Raw genomic sequence first — 27,058 nt, forward strand, 5'->3', positions numbered from 1 at the left:
CTGGTGCAGCTAAAACCCCTGATCCAGGTATTTATACATGCGTACATGCATCAATATAATAAAATGAGTCTCCTCTGTGTGAGCAGTTTCCTCAAAGATGCTTTGAATGTTCGTAATGAAAGAACAAATTAAATTAAATTGAAATTTAGGTTGATGGCATGACTTTTTAGCTTTATCCTTTAGATTTGTTAACAGATGATGATGTACAACAAGGTTTATTATTATTATTATTATTATTAAAATAGATTGTTGGCTCTATCTAAATCTTAAGTGTGTGACTTTGTTTTCTCTCATTGCATCCATAAGGGAATCAGACAGAATTTGATCTCTGTGAAGCCCAAGATTCTGGTTTTGTCTGGAAAAGGAGGTGTTGGGAAGAGCATATTCAGTGCACATTTGTCTCATGCATTGGCTAGTGATGACTCCAAAGAGGTAAGACAAAAGAATACCGCAACTCCGTACTGTGCTGCAGTTCTTCAAAACATTGAGTAATGCAGAACTGCAGTAGTTTCATACAGTTATTACTTGTTAACTGAAATATATATCTTTATTCGTACCATGGTCTGTTTTAATATGACAGGTCAGTTTAATCACCTTCTATATTAATGTGCTGCTTTAATTGATGCACACAAACACATACACATCATTAGCATACACACACACACACACACAAAGAGAGAGAGAGAGAGAGAGAGAGAGAGAGAGAGAGAGAGATCGAGATCTTGTCAATGCTGCCCCATGACTTTTATGAAGCTGCTTAGATATTGGATTGCTACATTATATTGCTCTGCAACCAGGTGGTAAAATCGATCTATTTTAAGTAACAAAACAAACGTCTTTGTTTGTAGAGAGAGACACACAGAGTTGCAGGTGATACACACAGCTGTCGTCTCTCTCTCTCAATGGATCAGGAATTAATAAAAAAAATTGGTGTAATTCATTCAAATAAATGTGTTCTTACTGCTAGTGGTCGACCGATATATCGGCAAGGCTGAATTTTATTTTTATTTTTTTTATATCTGCTTCTGTAAGATTTTCTGTTTGGTCGATGTTTTATGGCGGGATGATTATATGCCGTTGAGAATAGGACTGTACTGAGACACGCGATCTGCAAACTTTAAACTGGTGATTTCAAATTATGCTGCGCTTCATGCTTTTGCCAAGTGTCAGATTCCTCATATTTTCACTGTGTGCTGTATTTAAAATGAGTGTTATCTTGGCTTTATTTGGAAAAAAATATGATTCCCAATGCACACAAGTGTCCTGTTGGTTACAGTGTTTACTTCCTTTTTAATTATATTTTCATTATGTTTATTTGTGAGAAATACATTGTCATTTAAAGTGTAAGCATGTTTATTTTTCATATTTTTTTTATCCATTTTCAAATTATTTAAAATTTCTAAATATTAAATAAAATTATATTGGCTTTACATCATCCATCGGTCACCCTGCTTTAAAAGATATCAGCATCTGCTGTCAAAAAAACTATATTGATGGACTACTACACACTGCATTATTTCATATCTGTGTCTGATTTGAAGCGGGGAGAATGCTAGCACTGATAAGCCATAAAAGACTCAAATAACCATCATTTTACCCTTCCAGTCAATTATTGCACTTCAAACAATATTAACAGCTTCTCAACTATACTCTCATTCTAGTGTAATACTCAAGGAGCTTCGCTGCCATACCATGGGTGCAGCAGGCGCAATGATATAATTCGGCCTTTGAAAAAAGGGCAAATTGGAAGTTTCCTAGTTGGGACCATTTTCAAGCGCTGCGTGATATCATTGCGTATGCTGCATCCATGGTACAGCAGTAAAATTTCTTGAGATTACGCCGGAATGAGAGTATAATTCCTAGCCATATCGGCCTAGAAAATTACAACTTTTCATTTTCCGTTGGTCTTAGTACATAATGTAACTACAGAAGAGTCAAGTTTTAAGTAGGAACAATACTGAAACTCTATGGTCATTTTTGAGTGAAATGCTAATGGTCTAATCAGATTCAATGATCTATGATCCATGCTAAGCTAAGCTAAAAGTGCACCGCCAGATCCAGAGATCAGATGAATGGATTAGAAAACGGAAAACTCAACTGTTTAACTCTAGGGATGCAACGATACCATTTTTTCAAAACTGATCCGATCCTATACCGGAAATTCTGAGTATCTACCGATACTGATCCAATCTGATCCCAGCACAGTTTTTAAATCAGTGTAGAATTTCTATACTTCTTTGTGTTGACCTGATTATCACTCTTTTGTGTGTTAAACACAATCTAATACATATACAAAACTTCATTTTAATGAAAAATAACAAATGAAAATATATATAATCATAATCTATGTAAAAAATACAGTTATTAACTAGATTAGTAAAAAATGTAGCAGATGAGTTTGTTGACCTCTTTAATCATGTGTTGTGTAAAGAAAAAAAGAAAGTAGAAAAGAAAGTGAAAGTGACGTGATACAAAGCCAAGTATGGTGACCCATACTCAGAATTTGTGCTCTGCATTTAACCCATCCAAAGTGCAAATGTAAACAAAAACTTTTACTTTGGATGCGATTAATCATTTATCAGCACTAATTTTGATATTGATGATGCTCTTTTGAGCATTTTTTTTTATTCACATGCACACTAAAAAATGTCAAATATTTGTGAACTAACTATTTTTTTTCTTCTTTAATTACTGTGCTTATTATAAAGAAAATCTATTGATTCATAAAAGTAATATATGTACAAAAATTGCCATTGAAATTTTTTCAGCCAACTAGGCCTACACATAGTGCTGTTGTGACATGTCAAATGGTACATTTATATTGCCTTTGACTAAACTGACTAAATTATAGTGTTAGTAGAAAGGATGTGTATTCTGGAATTGTTCGATGTCTTCCTTCCTCTGCCAGAAAAGTTAGCATTGTTTAGAAATCAGACACAGCTATTGTTTTGTCCAATATTTGTCTCACTATTGATGTGATACCAGTCAATGTTTTTCTATCAAGACTCAATCATGACCTGTCCTTTTTTATAAAAAATGCCCTTTTCTGCACTCATTGGAATATGAAATGCCACAGTTAATTTAGATGTGCTGCAAGCCCTGCTCATATTGTCCTAAAGAATTTTGATAAATTTTCATCATAGCTTGTTGTTCAAGTGGATTGTTTTTCCCTTACAGCACTATGAATGTTAAATCACATTTCCGAACTCGCCCATTTTTAGACATTTTAAGTGCGCTGCCTTTAGCAAAACTTTATCAAATTAATCAGAACAGGAAAACCAACCATGTAAAGAGGAAAACGTAACACTTATGCTTTCGAACTTGGATGAAGAGAGCAGTGAACAGGAAAAGCTTCTGTTTGTATATTAGCATCCGAGCCAGGCGCTTCACAAAAATGTGTCTCCATCTGAGACTGCTGGCTATTTTTAGTGCATTGTAGAGCTCTGCGGCAGAAAGAGCTGTGTTTACCGGGTTCATTGAGAAGAGCACGGCTCTGACTGGGACTCTTTCTGAGCCAGTGCACTGGGGAGAGCTGTATTGATCTCGTCTCAACAAACTGCGGCCACAATAGTGCAGTCAGCGTACAGACTGCGGCCGCTGTTTACCCTTTGCCAGCACACTGACTGAAATAATCTTCATTCCCTCAAACAATTTAAATCACACAGCTTGGGGACTTCCACTATGTAAAACACTCTATTGTTGGCAGACATCTAAAACACTGAGAGGAATCAAATCCCACACTCTCCGCTTACAGTATTCAGAAGTGGCTTTAAAAGGTCTCGCTGTGGAATTATGGGTCATGTCTTTTTTCTCTTACATCTCACTCTCTTTCTATTGTAAGATGGCAGGTTGTGCAACTGTGTATTTTTCTCTTTATTGATTTTTTTTCTTTTTTCCCCAAGGGACTGCTGTTAATTTTCAAGGACATTGTATATGTAGTAAAATATATATATATTTTTTAAAGTGGTCTATTTTTTTGTGTGCTCATCTTCTTGGGTGAGAGTGAGAATATGGTCACCCTGGCTGATGCTGTTGACAGTTAAAACCCTCTGTGTGTGTGTATGTGTGTACGTCAATATGATCTCCAATAAGCACCTTCCACTCTGTTTGGCCTGTGTGCTGATAGCTCCCTCTTATCTGCTGTGTCAAAAGTCCCTCTTCTGAATCCGGGAGGGCTGTGAGCGTGAGTGAGAATATCCTGTTGTATGCCTTGTGTTGTGTGCACACTTCCTGCGAACTGAAAGAGTGAGGAAAGCATTGAAAGGCTCCTCTAGTGTGACTTTCAACAGATAAGAGAGGCACCCAACACACACGCATGGTCAGTCATAAGGAGTTTATTTCACATGGAGGGAGCTAGATCTTGCATTTACTGCCTGACCCAAAACAGTTGGATTTAAATAAGTAAATACATAAGATTTTGGGGTTTAAACATTATTGCAGTGATTAATGTATTTCTGGCAAGTTGTATGTTTGGTATTATACTACGGGGCTGTTGAATGCTTGAATCTGATTGGCTGACGAACTTTCTGGGAAATGTAGTTCCTGGCAGCTCTCTTGACCGCATTACAGTTCCATATCACTACGCATAGTTAACCATAATAATGGTCACGCAGTTTGCACAAAAAGGTGTTGTCCACTGATGACTTTATCAGTTAGCCTATATAGTGTAGCATCTTAAAGGCTACAAATGACATTTCTCACTAGCGAGGAGACAGCGCTGTTTAGAGATGGAAAGAGGTAGTCTAATTCACACAAGCTCTCTTTCTCACGCTGTGTGTCTCTGTCTCTCTCGCTCTCTTTCTAATAACTTAATAAATAACTGCATTCGAATGCTATCAACAGCTCAAGCCTCCATTACCAGGTTTAAAATTATGTTTTAGAACCAGCAAAAGAGGCATTGGTTGAGATGCAGAAGAAATAATCCTGCTCACAATAGCGATTTAAGTACAAAAACCGGGGCATTGAATTATTAGAAAAATAATGCACACCCGTGGCCGCATCACCACCACCTATTAATTCAACGGCCGGAGTCAATTATTCCTTTCACAGTTCTTTTTAACCCTGATGAATTTTATTTTTATTTCAACTTTCATTGTGGCATTGTTTTCGACAACATAATGCAGCATCAAAACATTTATTTCCATCAAGAGTTGCATTCATTTTTGGCAGAGATTTTGTATTGGCTATAAGAGACCACACTGTTAAGTTGATACCAGCATCAAGTTTTTTTAACGTCTGCTTCTACATCACTGCCTATTTATCCCCGCCCACCGATTCATGCATGTAATGTTAATAACAAGAGAGGTAAACATCGGTCTATGCAGAAACCAAACAATACCAACATGTCAGTATGCTGTCAAACATAATCTTTTACTATTAGTCAATCATAGCGGTCAAAAGAGTGTTCTGATGAGGGTTTCAAAAACAGGACAGAGAATAGCCTACCACTTGTAAATTATGAAAGAAATGCAGGTCATGACCCCTTTAAGGCCAATTAATTTTTATCATACTGTTAGGGGTTGACCGATATATCGCCAAGACTGATATATCGGACGATATTTGACATTTTATTCAAATATCGGCATCAGCCATTAAGTCTTTCTGTTTGGCTGATGCGTTCATGGTGGCAGTTTTATTTTGATGGCGCTGAGAACGGCAGCGCCTGAACACACAGTGCTCACATTCTCCCTCTTGTTCACTGTCATCAGTCATTCTCGAATGATTCATTCATTTTGAATGAATCTTATTGTGACCCGGGAAGAATGAGTCTGAGAATTGAGTGAAGAATTTATTGAAAAATAATAAACTACACACTGCATCATTTAGGATTAAAAGAATTGGTGCCAGACATACAACATGCCAGCTTTAAGCAGAAAGTAGGCAAATTCCTCTGATAGGGCTCAGTGAAGCCTCAAAAAACTATTTTCTGTATTTGTTGTTTCCATGTACAAGTGTTCAATGAAGCTGGATTCTTTATATTTACGCTGACTATGTTTATCCCCACTGTTTTCTAGCATGTCCTCTGGAGTGAGTACTTCAATAAACCCAACCACCTCTAGTCATTTTGTTTTTTCTACAGTAAACGCTAAAGGTCATATTGTTAAATGTTGTAGACCACCATCGTGCATTACAAAAATACTTCCCAGTGTTGATTGTTATATATATTGTTTGCCCTTACACATTTCTTGCTAACAAGCATCTAAGTAGTGATTTTACTCTATTTGCATTTTAATGTGGGTTGAGTGTTGCAGGCTTTCACTGAAGGTGCATGCGAGTTGGAAAAGTAAAGTTATCTACAGGTGTGGCATTCACTCACAGTAACTGGAGCGGTTAAGGGGATGATGTCATCACTACAACATAATGAAAAGCATCATGTAGCTGTTAATGAGAAAGTTTGTGTGTTAATGGTGATAACTGGATAAACCTGCTCTAGTGTAATCAGATGCGGTTCACACATTTTGCTGAAATACACAGTGTTTAGTTTTATATTTATACTTTATGCTGAATTAAATTGTGATGAAACATAATTTTATTATGAAATTATTATATATTACACGTTTGTACCAAAAAACAAAGGCTGTAACAGTTTTTTTTTTTTTAGAACAATTGTCAGGTTTTTCGTTTCCATGTGGAGTCTGTCTCATAGTTTTGATTACAGGGGAATACTCCGCCCAGCTGAAACTGGGAAGAAACTTGTGTTTGACCCAAGAATGTCTTGTTGTTCTGCCATTTTAAGTGCTTTAGGCTGTTGCAAACACCCTCTTTTGGTTCTCAGAATGGAAGACATTCATAATCTCTGGCTGTTTATATTTTTCCTCAGACATTTCTATTGAATCTCTTTCTGTTGGTCTGTAGAGATATGGTGAAATATTTTCATAACTAGACGTGTGAAGAAATAAGATATAAGAAAGTATTTCCCTTTGGATGAACTCTGTCTTCCTTCCTCCTTCTCTTTAACAGAGGATAAATACCCTTTATGATAGAACTGTGCCTATATCTTAAACTTTTTTGCATTTTTCTTGTGTGTCCCAAGCTACTTTTTTAAGAAATGCTGGTGGTTTAGTAGCTGTCTGCAGAATCTTGATGAATATAGCAGCCACTTGTTTTGATGGTTGAAAATAATTGCCTGCAGCTGGGCAGTTAAAAAGCCAGGTCTTCAACAGTATTGTTGTTGTTGTTGTTGTTTTGAATGTTTTTGCCACTCATTAATAGCATATGAACTTAATTGGAAGACAAATTTGATCAGAGTTTAGGTGTTCATTTATGGTGCCAGTCACCAGAAGGTCTGTGTATGGTTTAGGAATAGGCCTTGAACAAACAATATTTGGTTTATGATTCCAAAAACCCCAGAAGTGAACAAACTATTCAGCACTCATTAGCTTGGTTTCCATCCATATTGTTATGCAATTGTTGTGATATTTGGGTTTCCTTTGTTGGTGATAAACACTGATCTTTTTCTTCTGATCTTTCTTCTTGAAATCCTGGAAAGCTTTACATGTAGTATAGCTTGAAAGGGATCAATAGTCATTGCCAAAAATAACATTATTTGTGTATTTGGTTTAATGCAATATGTTTATGCGGGTTAAAGGGTTAGTTCACCCAAATATTAAAATTATGTATTGTATTATAATTTTATAATATTAAATATATGTATTATGTATATAATAAAAACATCTTCAAAGTAGTCCATGTGACATCAGAGGGTCAGTTAGAATTTTTTGAAGCATCGAAAATACATTTTAGTCCAAAAATAACAAAAATTAAAATTTTATTCAGCATTGTCTTCTCTTCCGCGTCTGTTGTTAGTGCGACTGCTGTGACTGTTGACGTACGACACTGCTGACGTGTTGTCTGGTGCGCCCGATGACAAAGATAACACGTCAGCAGCGTCACTGCAGTGTTGTGATCGTGCTCACAACAGACCCGGAAGAGAAGACAATGCTGAATAAAGTCGTAATTTGTAAAATGTAATTGTTGATGTTTTTCTTACCTTTCTGGACATGGACAGTATACCTTACATACATTTTCAAAGGAGGGAATGAGAGCTCCCGGACTAAATCTAAAATATCTTAAACTGTGTTCCAAAGATAAACGGAGGTCTTACAGGTTTGGAACAACATGAGGGTAAGTTATTAATGACATAATTTTGCTATTTGGGTGAACTATCCCTGTAAAAGAAAAAAAAAGTTAACTTCTGAGAAATCTTGGTTCAAAATGGAAATGGTTGTTAAACATCATGGGCCCTATCATACACCTGATGCAATGTGATGCAAGGTGCAGTGCGAGTGTGTTTGCTAGTTTCAGTCCGGTGCCGTTCTCATTTTCCCGTACAGGGCCAAGTCATTTTATTAGCAAAAGCATTTGCACCCACTTGTGTGCCAATGGGCGTGCTGGTCTAAAAAAAGAGGTGTGTTCAGGTGCATTGCTATTTTAAGGAGCTGAAAATAGACTGCGCCATAGACCAACTCAAACCTGGTCTAAAGTCTAAAGTCAATTGGCACAATATTTTTTGTTATTTAAAGAGTGCGTTGGTAGATAATGCGCCTCCTGGTGGGTCACATATGTATTTATATATATATATATATATATATATATATATATATATATATATATATATATATATATATATATATATATATATATACAGTATTGTTCAAAATAATAGCAGTACAATGTGACTAACCAGAATAATCAAGGTTTTTCGTATATTTTTTTATTGCTACGTGGCAAACAAGTTACCAGTAGGTTCAGTAGATTCTCAGAAAACAAATGAGACCCAGCATTCATGATATGCACGCTCTTAAGGCTGTGCAATTGGGCAATTGGGCTCTCCATTAGTTGAATTAGTTGAAAGGGGTGTGTTAAAAAAAATAGCAGTGTGGCATTCAATCACTGAGGTCATCAATTTTGTGAAGAAACAGGTGTGAATCAGGTGGCCCCTATTTAAGGATGAAGCCAACACTTGTTGAACATGCATTTGAAAGCTGAGGAAAATGGGTCGTTCAAGACATTGTTCAGAAGAACAGCGTACTTTGATTAAAAAGTTGATTAGAGAGGGGAAAACCTATAAAGAGGTGCAAAAAATGATAGGCTGTTCAGCTAAAATGATCTCCAATGCCTTAAAATGGAGAGCAAAACCAGAGAGACGTGGAAGAAAACGGAAGACAACCATCAAAATGGATAGAAGAATAACCAGAATGGCAAAGGCTCAGCCAATGATCACCTCCAGGATGATCAAAGACAGTCTGGAGTTACCTGTAAGTACTGTGACAGTTAGAAGACGTCTGTGTGAAGCTAATCTATTTTCAAGAATCCCCCGCAAAGTCCCTCTGTTAAAAAAAAGGCATGTGCAGAAGAGGTTACAATTTGCCAAAGAACACATCAACTGGCCTAAAGAGAAATGGAGGAACATTTTGTGGACTGATGAGAGTAAAATTGTTTTTTTTTTGGGTCCAAGGGCCACAGGCAGTTTGTGAGACGACCCCCAAACTCTGAATTCAAGCCACAGTACACAGTGAAGACAGTGAAGCATGGAGGTGCAAGCATCATGATATGGGCATGTTTCTCCTACTATGGTGTTGGGCCTATTTATCGCATACCAGGGATCATGGATCAGTTTGCATATGTTAAAATACTTGAAGAGGTCATGTTGCCCTATGCTGAAGAGGACATGCCCTTGAAATGGTTGTTTCAACAAGACAATGACCCAAAACACACTAGTAAACGGGCAAAGTCTTGGTTCCAAACCAACAAAATTAATGTTATGGAGTGGCCAGCCCAATCTCCAGACCTTAATCCAATTGAGAACTTGTGGGGTGATATCAAAAATGCTGTTTCTGAAGCAAAACCAAGAAATGTGAATGAATTGTGGAATGTTGTTAAAGAATCATGGAGTGGAATAACAGCTGAGAGGTGCCACAAGTTGGTTGACTCCATGCCACACAGATGTCAAGCAGTTTTAAAAAACTGTGGTCATACAACTAAATATTAGTTTAGTGATTCACAGGATTGCTAAATCCCAGAAAAAAAAAATGTTTGTACAAAATAGTTTTGAGTTTGTACAGTCAAAGGTAGACACTGCTATTTTTTTGAACACACCCCTTTCAACTAATTGCCCAATTGCACAGCCTTAAGAGCGTGCATATCATGAATGCTGGGTCTTGTTTGTTTTCTGAGAATCTACTGAACCTACTGGTAACTTGTTTGCCACGTAGCAATAAAAAATATACTAAAAACCTTGATTATTCTGGTTAGTCACATTGTACTGCTATTATTTTGAACAATACTGTATATATATATATATATATATATATATATATATATATATATATATATATATATTAACAGACTCATCGCGTCTTTGGTGGATTCCTGCTTGTCCCATAGATGATCTGCTCGCAAGCTTTAACATCGCACACGATCCGTTTCTTCGCTTGAGAAGCGTTCAGCTTTGCCACCAACAAATTTCACCATGTAAATGGCGAAATATGGAAATATGCTTAAAAATATCATATTAAAATAGCTTTGCATTTAGATCATTAAAATAGGGCCCCATAAATTGTTTGCTGGTTCATGCCTTCCAATTGATATTTTCCACCTTAAATTAAAATTAAAAATTACATTTATGCATTTAGCAGAGGCTTTTATCCAAAGCAACTTACAGTGCATTCAGGCTATAAATTTTTACATATCATGTGTTACCTTAAGTGAGTGTATAAAGTTTTATGTAAATTTTCTTAATTCTAAGTTTCTTTTTTTTTCAGTAAATATCTTTATATATATATATATATATATATATATATATATATATATATATATATATATTATTTTTTTTTTTATTTTTATTTTGGCTGATACCACTAACCGACAATTCCTTAACGGGGGGGTGAAATGCTCGTTTTCACTCAATATCCTGTTAATCTTGAGTACCTATAGAGTAGTACTGCATCCTTCATAACTCCAAAAAGTCTTTAGTTTTATTATATTCATAAGAGAAAGATAGTCTGTACCGATTTTTCCCGGAAAAACACGACCGGCTGGAGGCGTGACGTGTGGGCGGAGCTAAAGAATCACGAGCGCGAGTAGGCTTTTTCGTTGAGAGCGTTTGGGAGCTGTGACATTACCGTGAGGAAAAAAAAAACATAATCCAAAACAAACCATGGCTAACAGTCAGATTCAGCATATATTTATGATCCAGAATCAGATCCAGAGGTTTCACAGCAGTTCAGTCAGTGAACTGTTTGAGTAAATAAATTACTCCGGGATATTGGTTTGTTTGAATTCAGAGGGAGTGTCAGCCACATTAAACAAGTTAACAGCTTAAGTCATTTGTGGATTAATGCGAATTGGAGATGTGAACAGTTTAAAATGATTCAGTTCAACTTGCTGAACTGTTTCAAAAAGATCCGATTACATCGAATGATTCGTTCGCGAACCGGATATAAAAAAAAACTCCTTTGTTTTGAACTCTCTCACAACAGACACGGAAGAGAAGACAATGCTGAATAAAGTCGTAGTTTTTGATATTTTTGTACCAAAAATGTATTTTCGATGCTTCAAAATATTCTAACTGACCCTCTGATGTCACATGGACTACTTTGATGATGTTTTCCTTACCTTTCTGGACATGGACAGTGTACCGTACACACAGCTTCAATGGAGGGACTGAGAGCTCTCGGACTAAATCTAAAATATCTTAAACTGTGTTCCGAAGATAAACGGAGGTTTGGAACAACATGAGGGTGAGTTATTAATGACATAATTTTTGCTATTTGGGTGAACTATCCCTTTAACAGCATGGGATGTAAGCCCTATACTCGCAAATTTGAATGAAAGCCAGTTTAATGTCTCACTGCTTTTCTAGGACTAGCATATAGGCAAAATCTGCTTCTGGTCTCAAACAGGCCCGTTTTCGGATGTTCCATATTCTCTCAAGAGGTCTGTGGGATTCTTTACATTTTTGTAAGGTTAAGATGTGCTTTTCCACTCCTCACTCATCCTATATTTGATGAGCCCTGAGGGTTTCAGACATTGATTTAAGAAGACCAAATAAAACACAGAAGCATGTACATTTGTGTTTCTAGCCCAAGAAAGAGGGAAGTACTGGAAAAGAAGAGCAGTTGCCAGAAGAAAAGTATTCAGACTCTGGGAGGAAGTGGTGTGACTTCCCCTTTAGCTCAGTGGAAGAATCTCTGATTTATGCCACTATAGTCTTAGCCTCCCTACAACCCTGCTCACTGAGCATCCATTTCCTGAGAGAGCATGAAAGGGAGAGCGAGGGAACCTGCTCGATTCCTGTGGGACTATTAAGTGGCGTACTGTGCTCCTCCTCATTTGCAGCTTTCACACCAAAGTATGCTTTCAGTACATTTCCTTCAGGAAGCAGAAGAACAGGGAGGGAGAAATAAACAGTGTGGCTCTACAGAGGCTGTGTTTTAAGTGCGTCCTTCTTAATTCATTATTAATTCAATTAACATTGTTTATTTCTGATCCATTTAGGTGCATGTCATGTCTTTGTTGCATCAAAAGAAAGCGTCCAAGAAATCAAACCATCAGCACATCTGGAATTTTGATCATTTCCTATAATGTCCACAGATCAGTCACACTAACAAACTCTTCCTCTGGTATGATTATCTAAACACATGCTGAAGTATGATCCACTGAGCATGCAGCAGCTCTCCGGAGGTCTATTGTAAGAGAAGAAAAAGAGTTTTGATGGTCTTCTATACAAAAGCCAGCCCTCTACAAGATTCCCAGGTTTTTTTTTGTTTTGTTTTTTCTTGCCTAATGACATTTGCATCTGTTTCTGTGAGGCCCTGTTATGGTGTTTGCAGAGATAGATAGAGAGATGCTTATTTTTTACATTTATAATGCTTCTTTTGGTACAATGTGATCCAGTCTGTTGACAAACTCTTCTGTGAGGCCCTGTTATGGTGTTTGCAGAGATAGATAGAGAGATGCTTATTTTTTACATTCATAATGCTTCGTTTGGTACAATGTGATCCAGTCTGTTGGCAAACTCTGATAGTCTGTTTGCTATATAATCACTTTTAATGAACAGAATACATTTTAATTCCCTGGCCTGCTCTAGTAGTAGTGTTCTGGATCTGTTGTCACGCACGCTGACTCAAACTGAGTGCCTGTTCTTATGTCATGGACATCTGGCCCAGAGTTCATATATAACTATTAGGTCTTGTATACACTCAACCCTCACCAAACCAAGGATGTACACTCAGAAATGAGACCACAGACGTGCTGTTTTCATTCATACCGCATAGGCAATGGAAAGGTTGTTTCCCGGTCACAGCAGGGTAGAAGTGACATTCAGAGATTAGTTTAAATAGCCCAAAGGTGTGGTGGAGGTGGTTGTGGTCTGTGTGTATAGAGCTGGAACTGAAGTGATGGTTATGTAATGACTGAGTCAGTGCTGGTCAGACTGAAGCTGTATGTGTGTCCGTGTGAGTTGCTGACTCACTAAGCTGTGCCATGCTGACATCTTGTGTTAACATCATTGTACTGCCGTGGTGCAATTTTCATTTATCTTTAAGAAACCGTTTTGTTTTTTTTGCTTCGTTTTGTTTTCCCGTGTTTAATACTGTAAATAATACAGTATGAGGAAGGTACTTATATGAAGTGACCAAATTTTCACATTTGATTGGTGATTTTTGCCACAGGATTTTATATACAGTAATTGTTCGACTTGATTACTAAAGTCTGTGTAAAAGCAATTCAGAGAATTGTTTGTAAACATATTATAAATGTTAGAAATGTATTGGTGAAAACTCATTACAGTGAATGTGAACTATGTAGCACTGTCTAATGTGGTTAGACCGTTAAACCACTGTGCGGGATTTTTTTGGGCGAGCCTATGTCTGGATGATGCACTGAAGCCACTGAGCATGGGCCTTCCCCTAACACTATAATAACTAAAGAGCACATTAGCATCAGCGGTTCATCTGCTCAGGCGTGAGTTACTCTCAGCCTTCAGTTTGTTAGCTAGCTATGCCTTAGTCACGTAAATGTATATTTCACGTATGACTGTGCAAATCCAGTTAAACTGCTAAAGGGTGCATCCTTTCAAGTATTTGACAGTTGAGAGAGCTAGCAGCTTTCCTGCGAGTGGGAGTGGTTTTGGAGATTTTGATAACTCATTTTATTTACTTGCCTTTTTTTCTTTATTCAAATTTGGCTGGGTGGTTAATGACACTTTCTTTGTTGTGTTATAAACTCAGAACACATTTAATATCGCTTTTCACAGACTTTCAATGTCTGGGTAAAAGGCAAATCCTTATTAATCCATATCCTTAGTAAACATCCTTGTACCAGTTTCTGTGCTTGATTTTTTTTTTTTATGTTCCTCTTCCTGGTTGCACTGCTAGATGTGGACATCTGTGGGCCATCTATACCAAAAATAATGGGGTTAGAGGGGGAGCAGGTATGTCGTATCTCTCTGGTTTGATTGTGCTTCTTGCTTGCATCAGGAAGTTGATTGGGAATCTCACGCTTTGCTTCTTTTCTCTGTAGGTTCATCAGGCTGGTCCCCAGTGGTGAGATCTTTTTAAATCTCTCTTCTTTTGATTTGTATTTCTCAAGTATTTGGCATTTTTAAATACGGGTATGTTCTCTCTGTCTAGTATGTTGAGGACAACTTGGCCGTCATGTCCATCATGTCCATCGGCTCAGTAGTCCAGATGATGCTGTTATCTGGAGAGGCCCCAAAAATAATGGTTGGTTCTTTATTTTAGCCCTGTCTTCTATTGTACACATCAGGAATATTCAAATGTAAAAAAGAATTTAAATAGTTGAAATGGCCTTTCTCAAAGTCATATGCACCCCTGATAGTAAAGGTCAAAACAAGCTGGGCAGCCCTGCACAATCCCCAAATACCATATGACCTATTTAATTCTACCCAGAATGCTCTACTTCAGAGTTCTAGGGGAATTCAGGTACCTGATGAACTGCCGAAACGTCACGAAACTTAGTTTGTCTGTCCAAACCGAGAACAAAGTAGAATTTGTTAATTATTAATGAGTTAAATGAGTGAGAGATTGACAGTGTTACTGATCAGTACATTTTAAGTGGTGAAAAAAAATAAAAAAAAAAAATAAAAAAAAAATATATATATATATATATATATATATATATATATATATATATATATATATATATATATCTTGTAATGCAAATAAATGACCATCGTTCCATCGTTGATTTGCATTTATTTTTTTTATTTTCATGTAGTGTCATAATGAAACTTACTGCCCTGATATGATTATAACCATTTGTAATAATAAAAAATATCAAATGACACATCAAATAAAAAAGTCCCTACTAAATATATGCCCTCCTAAATAATAAATAAATGATTAATCATAAAGAAACCGTAGTCCTCATCAGATTCTCAGTGTAAAAGACAACAGCCAGTGGGTGTATGAGGTGTAGGCAGCCATCATGTGATTGTTGGTTCTATGGTTAAGTATATCGTGGTGATGCATGTTTGGTTTCATGCAGCTGTTTTTATCTGACATGTTTCCACTTGGTTAGTCCGGTCAATCTTGCTTAAGCGTTATTTCAGTAAGCCGGTTTGTAAATCTCTGCCAGCTGGTGTACAATAACTGATGCTTCTTAACAATCTCTTTGTGATTAACTTTAGTGCAATTAAATAAATAAAGAAAAAAGACCTGTGTTCCAGTGGTAGCTAAAACCAGGTCAGCATTAGCTTCCTGCCACAATAAAACTCTACGAAGCAGAAGTACTGCTTTCAAAATTAAAAAAAAGGGTTCCGCTCTAATAGGACAACACAATGCACATATGACTTTTAGCGGAACTTGGATTAAATGTTGAACAACAACAAAAAAAAAAAAATGCATTTTATGACATTCATCTTTCTTTGTGGACCAGACCTGAAAGTATTACTTTTTTAAAGTGTTTTATACTTTAGACGGGTGTCATGTTCCACGGTGAGATGCTCCGATGCAATGAGAGCACATGGCTCTGTTTATCTCAAGCACTAAGTTAAGTTTCGACCGGATGGGTTTCACTTCCGTGAACCCTGCATTTTAACCACTGTCTGATATCGAAGTGTCTCATCTGTGAGGAGGACTGGTTTCCTTTACTGTGTGTTTCACAGGTGGCTTGAATATAGCTTCCTTTAGAGTTGAGAGAGAGTGTAGAGCTTTATTGATACACATACGGGAGCTGAATGACTTTTGCTGTAGAACTTCAGCTACACGGAAATAATCTATATGACAAACAATAGCCTTTTTCAAGCACATTAATCTGATAAACTTAATAAATCAGGTTGGAAGAGCTATTGTTGTTTTTCTGTGCTTTTTTTATTTCAGGAAGTAACACTGTGTGATTCAAGGCAAGTTGACGTGTTGTCTAGTGTTTTGTGAACGTCAAATCAAATGCACAGCTCGCTTTTTTTTGTTTTGGGGATGCACCTGAATACAAACGGAAAGAAGGTTAAAGGACAGAAGGTCATAAGGCTTCAAATTCAGGACATTTTTGTTTAAAAATAAAATAAAATAAACTATTTTTGAATGTTTCTAAAATGTAAACAAGTAAATGCAAGGTTACAGTTACATTTGCATGTACCTTTTTTACCCATTTAGTCCCGAGTGCTCTTTTTTTTGGAAGACGGTAACTGTGTGTTGTCATTTGGGTGGAGGGTTTGGCAGGACAGTGATTGTTATGCAACACAAATGCCTTTGTGTGATACGTTTGGTTTGGTGTCATAACAAATGTATAATATTGCAGTGTTAGCTGTGTATTTACTCTGTTGGGTACTCTGTTCCCTACTGTATGTGGATTCTATTTACTTTAGAGTTGTGGGAAAGGCTTATTGTAAGTTACTCTGGCCTCGTCTGCCTGGAACAGGCATCAGAAAAACAGGATTATACTCTCTAGCTCAAGACCATGACTAAAATGTATGAAACAAATGGCACTGTTTCGTGCATACAACAACAAACATGATGCAACCCATGATGTCTGATTCATAAACAGCTGACTCTTGTGAACAGGTACTTTTTAAAAAATTCACACAACTGCCTCACTAGTGAGTTAATGGAAATAATCTGGCTCATTCAGTCCATACTTAATTACAAATTTAAATGCTATTAAAAAGCATTCAGATGTTTGTCACTGGACATCTGCCTTGCACCTTCTATTGTAACTTTTAAAACAATGTTGAGAACATATCCCAGGCATTCTAACTGACTAGCTATGTTTTATTGTTTTATAGGTTTTCTTGCTTGTCTTATGTTTTAACTTTGATTCTGTTCAGCACTTTGGCCTGCTTTGCTGAGATAAATGTGCTGTATAAAAAAAAAACTTTACTTACCAAGGTAAAATTGCCAAGGTAAAAATGGTTATTATTTAACATAAGAGGGTGTATTGTTGAATTAAGGGAAAGTTAAGGGAAGTTTAGTTTTAACCATACAAATTCATTCATTGTGGTGCACATCAAGTGTCAAAACACTAGTGTACAAAAAAAAGGATTTTAAGTCGTCTTGAGTTGCAAAATGGTTCGCTTTTCTGATTTTCATGGAGATTGCATCAGACATAAGACTGGAGTGCTAGACAGTGCAGTTTTTTTGCAACATGATATTTTCATTTCCTACGAAGTTGCTTTGAAACAATACGTGTTGTGGAAAGGCCTTTACAGACAAATGGGAACTAAACTGAACTGAATTCGGGGACATGTTTGTTATGGTGCATTGTTACATTTTCAGTCTTTTGTTAATGTTTAGGCATGATAAAAGAGTTTCTGAGGGATGTGGACTGGGGAGAAGTGGATTATCTGATCATAGCCATGCCTCCAGGAGCATCTGATGAGCATTTGTCCATGGTGCGGTATCTCAGCGGCACTGGCATCGATGGAGCCGTTATCATCACCACCACCCCACAGGTGAACAGCTACTCAAAGACATGTGAAACGCTGTGCATGTTCCAGGAAGTTGCTTTTACATCTTGTGATCTGCTTTGCATTATAAAAATAAAATATTAAAAAAAGATTCAAACGAAAAGATTTGCATAGAAAAAAACACATGAATTGACGTGTGAGGAACAAGATGCTTTCACACTTTACTGAAAGTTAAAAAAAAAATTGATTTCCTGCACACTAACAGTGAAGTGGAACTCAGTGGTGTGAACAATTTATAAAAAAGAAAAACAAGTTATTTATGTCTCCACACGAGTTGCACTTCTTAGCTGTGCACATGCTGAAAGAAGCCATCAACACATTTTTCAGAGCTAAGCATTTGAGCTTTGCTGTTAATTTTTAATCGAAGAGGATAAATGTTTAGAGGCTTTCACTGAAACTCTGTGATAGGTCACATAAATGCACTAAAACTTTCTTAAAACTGTTGCAGTCTATCAGTCCTATAATGTCAGTGGATGGGAATCACAGCTTTGAGAGTCCTATACACCAACAAAACCAAATCACGTGCTCAGGACAGTGGGAAAAATCAGAGGTAAAAAATACCAAAACAATATAAATACTGTTCACTTTCTTGCACAGACTGATCCTTTTGTATCTTTAACCCTTGTGGAGTTTTTGGTCATTTCTGACCGTAATATTTTAAGTTTCGAAATGTCAAAATTCACAGCTCCATTGGAATGTTATGAAATGCAGTGACTTTTATGGCACTTGGGATGTGAAGACACAAAAAATTTAGGGGAGGATTCGAACAGTCTAAGTGGGCGGAAAAAAATAGTAACACTCAAGGTCTTTGGTCAAAAATTACCGGCCACAGGAAATGAACGGAAAATAGACAAAAACACAACAATTCAGAGAATGTTTGTGTACACAAATCTACAAATCGATCACAAAACTGAAAAAAAGTGCACAGTAGTGAAGGGATGACACTATAAAAAAAAAACATCAAGAGTGTGATATTGACATATCCAATCACACACACACATAATTACACATAGACACCTATGAACTACTGTGTCTGTAATACAGAGCAAAGTTTTGAGAATGAGAAATCCATTCAATAATTCAGTCATAATGCAGAAAAATCTCACAGCAGTGAAGGTATGACGCTCTAAATCATCACACATGCACACGCATGCATACACACACACACACACACACACACACACCTATGACCTGCTGTCAGTAAAACAATGATGAGAAGCATTTTTTTTATTTTTTATTTTTTGCAGAAGCTCTGTGGCAAGAGCATAAGTAGTAAAAAAAAAAAAAAAATGGCACAGAATAGTATGTTCCTGAAGGCCATGCATCGTGTTATTCACTATTTGCTTGTCCAGGTTTTTCTAATGACCAAAGACTGTACATAAATGGAAGTCTCTCTACCCATTTTCCCCAAATCTCTCGGACAGGTGCCTGTTTGTCATTTTGCTTTCCTTCAGCTCTTGTTCTCTTGTCATCAAATCTCACAACCCTTGACAGTTGATGGAATGTTTTCTCTCTCTCTCTCTCTCTCTCTCTCTCCCTCACACACACACACACACACACACACAAAACAACTGTAACATTTTGAGAATATAAAATAAAATGAATAGATTCCAGAGTGCATATCCAGAGTGCAAAAAATAGACATTGTATACATGTCATTGTATACATACTTGCACACACACACACACACACACACACACCGTGAGATCAAAGGCTGAGGTTCTGTATATAGTTATAGTAGTTAGTATACACAGCAGTTACATAGTAGCCTGCATAGGATAAAGTTAGAATAGTATTTTTAACTCTTATTTTATTATTTCTCTTTTTTTATTTACTGTTTCATTTTTTTTATGCTTCCTGTTTATTCGAGATTGTTTGTTATTGTTTCCTTTTGATTACTATTCCTTCCTTTTGTTAGTGTTCATTGCTAAATGTTTACATAAACTGTTATGTTTGAATGAATTGCATTTTTAAAATTCATTTCTAAATAAAAAAAAAGGTTAACAAAATGCTTACTTGTGTTCTCTTTCTATTGTAATCAAAAGGCAAATCTTTAAAGCAAATAATGCATGAAATCATTATTTATAACAAAAATAAAATCTAAAACTATACAAAAAATTGTCTTTAGAATGTATTATATATTCTTGATATAATACTTAATATGAGTAAGCAATTATGTCTAAAAACAATAAGGGAATTCACAAGCCTCTCTACAGATTCCTATACTGGCAATAAGTGGTTGCACCATGCACTTACATATTTTACTTTCTTTTCTCTGACCAGGTGTCGCTAAAAAATCTTCAGAAAAATGTATTTGAAAGTCCTAGTCTCTGTTTTAATCTGAAATACAACATTAATTTAAAAATAACTTTGAAAAATTTGAGAGAAAAAAAATCTGTACTATTATGAGAAACATTGTTCATAATTATTGCATAAATATTCATTAATACCTTAAAATTTTCACAAAATACAAATATAAAAGAAAAAAAAAATATTATTGAAAAAAAAAATATATTCCACAGATTTTTACTGGGGGCCAAAAAAGTTAAATTACACTTTTGACCATGAAGACCCTGAGTGTGACTTCCAAATGAGGGCCGCCCAAGGGTTAAACATCAATGTATCATCACGAACCGCAGGGTTTAATTGGGTTTTGTTTATGTATGTATTTTAGTTTTTTTGTCTCAAAGCCGTGATTCCCATCCACTGACATCATAGGGCTGATAGACTTCAACTGTTTCAGTTAAAAATCTCTGTTTGTCCTCTACTGAAGAAACAAAGTCACCCTCATCTTGGGTTCTCTGGGGGTAAGCAGATAAACATCAAATTCTCATTTTATTTGGTGAATTATCCTTTTAAGTTCAATGTTTGTAGGTGTTAGGGTCACCCTTGTTGTGACACTTTGCTGCCATCACTGTAAATGAGAAGAAAATCAATTTTGCTGTATTTGTAATGCACTAATAGGAATACCATGTAATAATCCTTATTAATATGTAACTATGTTTTTTGACTGCGGCATAATTTTTTATTTTTTTATTGTATTGTTCCCTTCTGAAATAGGAAGAAGTATCTTTGCAGGATGTGAGAAAAGAGATACGATTCTGTAAAAAGGTCAAAATACCCATCATAGCTGTGATTGAAAACATGAGTGGCTTTGTTTGTCCTAAATGCAAGGTACAGTAAAAGTGTTTAGATGCAGTATATCACAGAAAAACACATCATACATCACTCTTGATGTTTTCTGTTTGTTAACAGTGCTGCAAGTGACTTTTGTGTAAAGAAGTTTGAGATTGTCATCTTTTTGTTTTGTTTCTAACATTATTTTCTCACAAATTGAGACATTTTAAAGATTTTAAAGGCCCAATTATCTTACCTTTTTCTTTTTCTTTTTTCAGGCAGATACATTTAATAGCATCTAGAGCTATTAAGCTTCAAAGAGGATGCGAAAGCACCATTAAGTATCAGGAGAGAAGTCAGTTGGAGTCAATTGATCATATGATGATTTGTGACTAAATCGTATACTTAGTTTGCAGTCAGTGAGGTATTTTATTGAAAACAATACTTTCATTCGTCAAGGATGCATTAAATTAGTTCAAAGACATTTATAATGTTACAAATGATTACTTTTTCAAAAAAATGCTGTTCTTTTGAACTTTTCATTTTTTAAAGAATACAAAAAAAAATACAGTTTCTACAGCAATAGTAAGCGGCACAACTGTTTTGAACATTGCTAATGATAATAAATGTTTTCTGAAGGACCATGCGACAGACTGAAATAATGATGCTGAAACTTCAGCTTTGCCATCACAGGAATAATTGACATTTTTTAAAGTATATAACAATAGAAAAGTTATTTTAGTTTGTCATATTTCAAAATATATATATATATATATATATATATATATATATATATATATATATATATATTTTTACTGTTTTTTTTAATCAAATAAATGCGTAAGAGACTATTTTCAAGAACATTTTGAAAAATCTTACAGACCCCAGACCTTTATATGTGATTATAAGTTGTTATTTACAGATATTATCGTAATTATTATTTTTGTAGCATCCTTAAAATGAATCTGTTTTTGCAGTTCATAAAAACACATGAATAATTAATTCATAAGTCTGAATAATCTGCTTATAGAGTTCTGAAAGCCAATGGAAAGGAAAGGTCATGGAACAGCATATTAAATTCTGTCCTCTTTGCCACATGAAGCTGTTGTACAACATAAGTTGACTCGGGTTGTGTGGGCTGCTTTGAATGATCCCTTTGCATTATTTTTTAAGCTTGTATATTCCATTGTTCTTGCATGGAAAAGAGCAATACATTTTCTGTTGAAACCAGAAGTCATTAGAGCAAGGAACAACACAAGTGTGAGGAAATAAAATATTGCATTGTGTAATGACCTGCCACATCATATACTGTTTTTTGAAATGCCTTCACTTTCTGTTGACAGAATACATCACAGATATTTCCTCTGACCACAGGAGGAGCACAGAGAATGTGTTAAGAGCTAAATCTCCCTCTTTTGGGCAGAGTACCCCTCGATCCACAGATAGGGTACAAAGAGCTTTAATCTTTTACCATTCACAAGGAAGTGATTGTTTTAAACCAGATTAAATACAACAGCAAAATATCATTCTACACTTGTTCCGCATTGAGTGGTCAGGACATTAGGAAGTTTAACAATTCACATTATGTGAGAGTGTTTCCTTGTTTTCATAGTATTTACAGCATGTAGTCAGTGAATCAAGTGTCAAAAACTCCCTATAGTGGTTCTTATGAAGCTTCTGAAGGAAAGTCAGCAGCCAGCAGTTTCTAGTTCTCTAAATGCACTTCTGTATTTTGCTTTTCAAGGGAGAAGCTGTGACGAGGGAAGGTCTCTCCGAACTGAAGCTCCAGACTCTCCTGCTGCAGTGTCCAGTGTAAGTAATCCAAACCCTGGCAGGCATCTCTAAAACAGACCTGCTCAAACAAAAGCTGATAAACTGCCATTACTAACCATTCTGGGAATGCTGCTTTAGTATGTCACCTAACAGTCTCAAGTACTGGTTTGACAAACCAAGAATTAACAAGTTTTGCCCGAGGCGAAAAGACTGTGCACTAAATAAAGGTTAGGAGACACGTGACACTAAAGGAAAACAACTGCGAAGACATTAAATATATCAACACTTTGATTGAGCTCTTTGATTTCCCCATTCCTTTTATGAAGAACCAGTTTTTTATGGTTTTCAGTGAATCAAGAAACTCATTGGGCATAAGATATTTAATCTTGATTTGAGTCTCAAGAATACCCAAAATAGCTTTCTGAGAACTTCTGTATACAGATCTTTTCTTCCCCTTTTTTGTTCCTTATAGGGTAAGTTCACCCTAAAACGAAAAAATTTGGTTGTTTTACTTACCCCTGAGGCTTCCTAGGTGTATATGACTTTCTTCTTTCAGACTAATCCAGTCTCAGAGGTCAGCTCTGCGCATGCGCTGCTCAGAAGTGACCAATGCAGAATCACATCGGTGAGATCAAAACAAAACAACAGTCTACAATCAGAAGTACGAAACGAGGATTTGCAAAGAAAAATGTCAGAGGATTTTTTCGAGAATACCAAGAGGAGACTTTGCTTCCTTTGAGCTTGTAAACAAATGTTGGTTTTCACGAGACTCACCGGCGCATGTGCAACGCTGACCCATGTGTCATCCCCCCGAAGCTGCTTCTGTGTACAACTGTTGGCGCACGCTACATTAAAGGGATGGTTACGTTTTGAATATGGGTATTTTTCTTACAAAAATGCATTGAGTAGGCAGGAGGCCTTTGTTCACCCCCCGGAGCTGTGTGTGACAATTCATTTTTTATTGATATGTGCTTTTTATTTCACTTCTTTTGGACTGATGAACTGCAACACCTAACTAAATTGAGTAATAGAGCTTTTAATATAACTCTTACTGGAAGTCACAGACACCTAGGATGTAAAACACAGCCTAATTTTCATTTTTGGCTGAACTAACCCTTTAAAGACATGGCACTTAGTATATTTCTCTTTATTCGTATACACGGATCTGCCACTAGGTGTATTTGTTGTTTAATGACATCTTCAGATCATGTGGTATAAACTCATACGCATAGCTGCTTTAAGGGGCCAGGAACTGGAAATCAAAATCTCCTATTTATAAATAAACATCCTGCAAAGTTTCAGAACTCAAAGCTTTCTCATTAGTCTAAAAACAGCTTATGTTGAAGGCAGTCTGCCACATGACAGATTGTGGAATGGACCACTTTAGTAGTATGACATACACACCGCCCCCACAGAAGAAGATCAATGTCTGCTTCTAAATCGCTGCCTGTTTAGCCCACCCACCAGTTTGTGCATGTAGTACTGTAGGCAAATGATGAGAGAGAAAAACAAGGGTCTACACAGAACCTAACGATAGCCTTGATTTAATGAACCTGTTCACTTAATTTCATCCCAGATTCTCAACTGTGTATCATAGCAGTGGGCTTTTACTTCTGAGTCTACAATCCACCACACATATTTAAACAGAGTGTTCTGATGAGGGGGCCAAAACAGGACAGAAAATAGCCTATTACTTCTAAATTTAATTTTGATGTAAACATTTTTTTTTTTTAATTCTTCATTTGAAAATTGTTAGTGGGCCTCAGAGAACTTTCAATCAATAATGAGAATGGGGGAAAAATGTGATCTGAGTGATTTTACTCACTGTACAGATGCACAACTGTAAGAACTGTAGCTCAGAACTTAAGGAGAATGCTTATATATATATATATATATATATATATATATATATATATATATATATATATATATATATATATATATAAATGAATGAAAATTAATTAAAAATGTATTATGATGTAACTATTAAAATGTACATATTACAACAATTTATGTATTTGTGCTTTTTAGAAAACCCTCATCTTACCTGTTTTTTCTTTAAGAATATTTGTTGAATATTTGTTTAATGATGAACTCAAATGCAGCAACATAAAATTTGTGTAAAAAAGGGATCCGTTTATTTTTGTAATGATGTAAAAGTATTAAATATCACTTTTCATGCTGGGTTAATTGTTAATAATATTCACTGTAGCCAGGTTTTGTACATTTTGCCCTTTTGCTGGATGACCAGGTACTGTCAGTAACTATGGTGATAAGAGGAAAATCCTGCTAGATATGTGCTGAAGTACTTGAAGATTTCTTCACAGACATATTTAACACATCCTTCAACCAAGCCACAGTGTATATCTCATAAGAGAATAATTGTTGAAATATAGACAAAATACTACACTACCGGCCAAATCATGCAAAGCTGATTTTTCAGCATCATTCCTCCAGTCTTCAGAGTCACATGATCTTCAGAAATCATTCTAATGTGCCGATTTATTTTCTGTGCGGGAAACTGTTGTGCTGCTTAAAAAAAAATTGTAACCTGTGATACTTTTTTTCCGGATACTTTGATGAATAAAAAGTTAGAAAGCTGAAAATTTAAATATATATATATATATATATATATATTTTTGTATGTATATTTTTTTTCTTTTTTTTTTCTAACAATGTAGACTACCGTTCAAAGGTTTGAGGTCAGTATTTTTTTTTTTTTTTTTTTTTTTTTTATTGAAAGAATTAAATGTGTTAAATTGTTAAGAGGTAATAGCAAAGATTTATATTGTTAGAATTTTTTTTTATTTTGAATAAATGCTGTTCTTTTTAAATGTATTCATCAATAAATCCTTAAAAAGTAGTGCAGTTTACAAAAACATATTGGGCAGCACAACAGTTTCAACATTGATAATTCGAATAATAAATCAGCATATAAAAACGATCTCTTAAGGATCATGTGACACTTTATACTGGAGTAATGTCCATCAGAAATTCAGCTTTGCATCTAAGAATTAAATTAGTTTTTAAAGTATATTGAAATAGAAACTATAATTTTATATTCTAATAACATTTTGCAAGATTACGGTTTTCTTCTGTATTTTTGATCAAATAAATGCAGTGTTCATGAGCAGAAGAGACTTCTTTAAAAAACATTACAAGTCTTACTGATCCCAAACTTTTGAGTGGCAGTGTATATTCACAGAAATCTGATCTCAAGAAAATAATGTGTAGCTTGTGAGAATCCCCCAATCGCTCACCCCCCCTGCCCCTCCCCCCTATTTAGAAGCGGATTACAGAAGTGAGTATTCGGTAGAATCCGGATATCTTGTTATTTTGACTCAATGTTGTCACACAAAATGGACTGTGGTCTTCACTTGTGCTGACAATAACAAAAATATAATTATATATATATTTTTTATTTTTCACAGAAATCAGAGATTACTGTTCTTCCCATTCTATACCAGACGATCCTTGTTGACGCAGAAATGTGCATCAGATCTTTGTCCAGCCAACTGGGATGTCCTTTAAATTTTCATGTGGTGAATCAGTCCAAAAAGAAAGGTCATTGTGAATCGTGCTTTCTGCTCAACACTCTTGCTCACCTTCATAAACTCATTTACAGAGCAAATGGAAAATATTATCTAAATTCCTGGCTTCCCTTCAAATCACAGATTTTAGATTACAAAAATAATTTGTTATAATACATCAAAAAATGAATTCATGTTGTACATTAGAAGTGCAGATCACAAGTCATCACCCAATCCAAGAATCCAAATTTGTAAATTGTAAAGGATGAAACTGAAACCAAAATATAATTATTACCATAAAGACAATGAGCATGTTTCAGCAGGCCAGGAGAAATTATGTCTGTTATCAGAAAATATAATAATGTGTGCCATATAGTGGCTTTTTCCGTCACTTAAGATAACAATTTCTAAATCCAGTCTGCACTAAATCTCTGTTTATATGTTTTCTGATCAATAAAAAGCAAAAATACCTGTTTTATGTGTTACACATACACACATAATGTATACACTTTTGTGTTGTTTCTTTTTACATTGTATGTCAAACCAACGAATCATTTCTGATATACCGGTACTTCAGAGTATTTATATTATTCTTCATAAAATATTCATAATGCTACCGTAAGTGCAAAATTTCAGGGGATTTCCACTTTCAGTTTACGAAGGCGTGTGCCTGCCAGAGCAGAGTCATCGTGAGGGTCTTTATACAGGATCA

General features: G+C 35.7%; 1 pseudogene; it reads left to right on the forward strand.

Moving 5' to 3' along the window:
• Positions 1-26,850, forward strand: LOC127952677 (cytosolic Fe-S cluster assembly factor nubp1-like; annotated as a pseudogene).
• Positions 26,851-27,058: the final 208 nt, after the last annotated feature.

This window comes from Carassius gibelio, chromosome B3, assembly GCF_023724105.1.
Source record: "Carassius gibelio isolate Cgi1373 ecotype wild population from Czech Republic chromosome B3, carGib1.2-hapl.c, whole genome shotgun sequence".
Taxonomy (NCBI): domain Eukaryota; kingdom Metazoa; phylum Chordata; class Actinopteri; order Cypriniformes; family Cyprinidae; genus Carassius; species Carassius gibelio.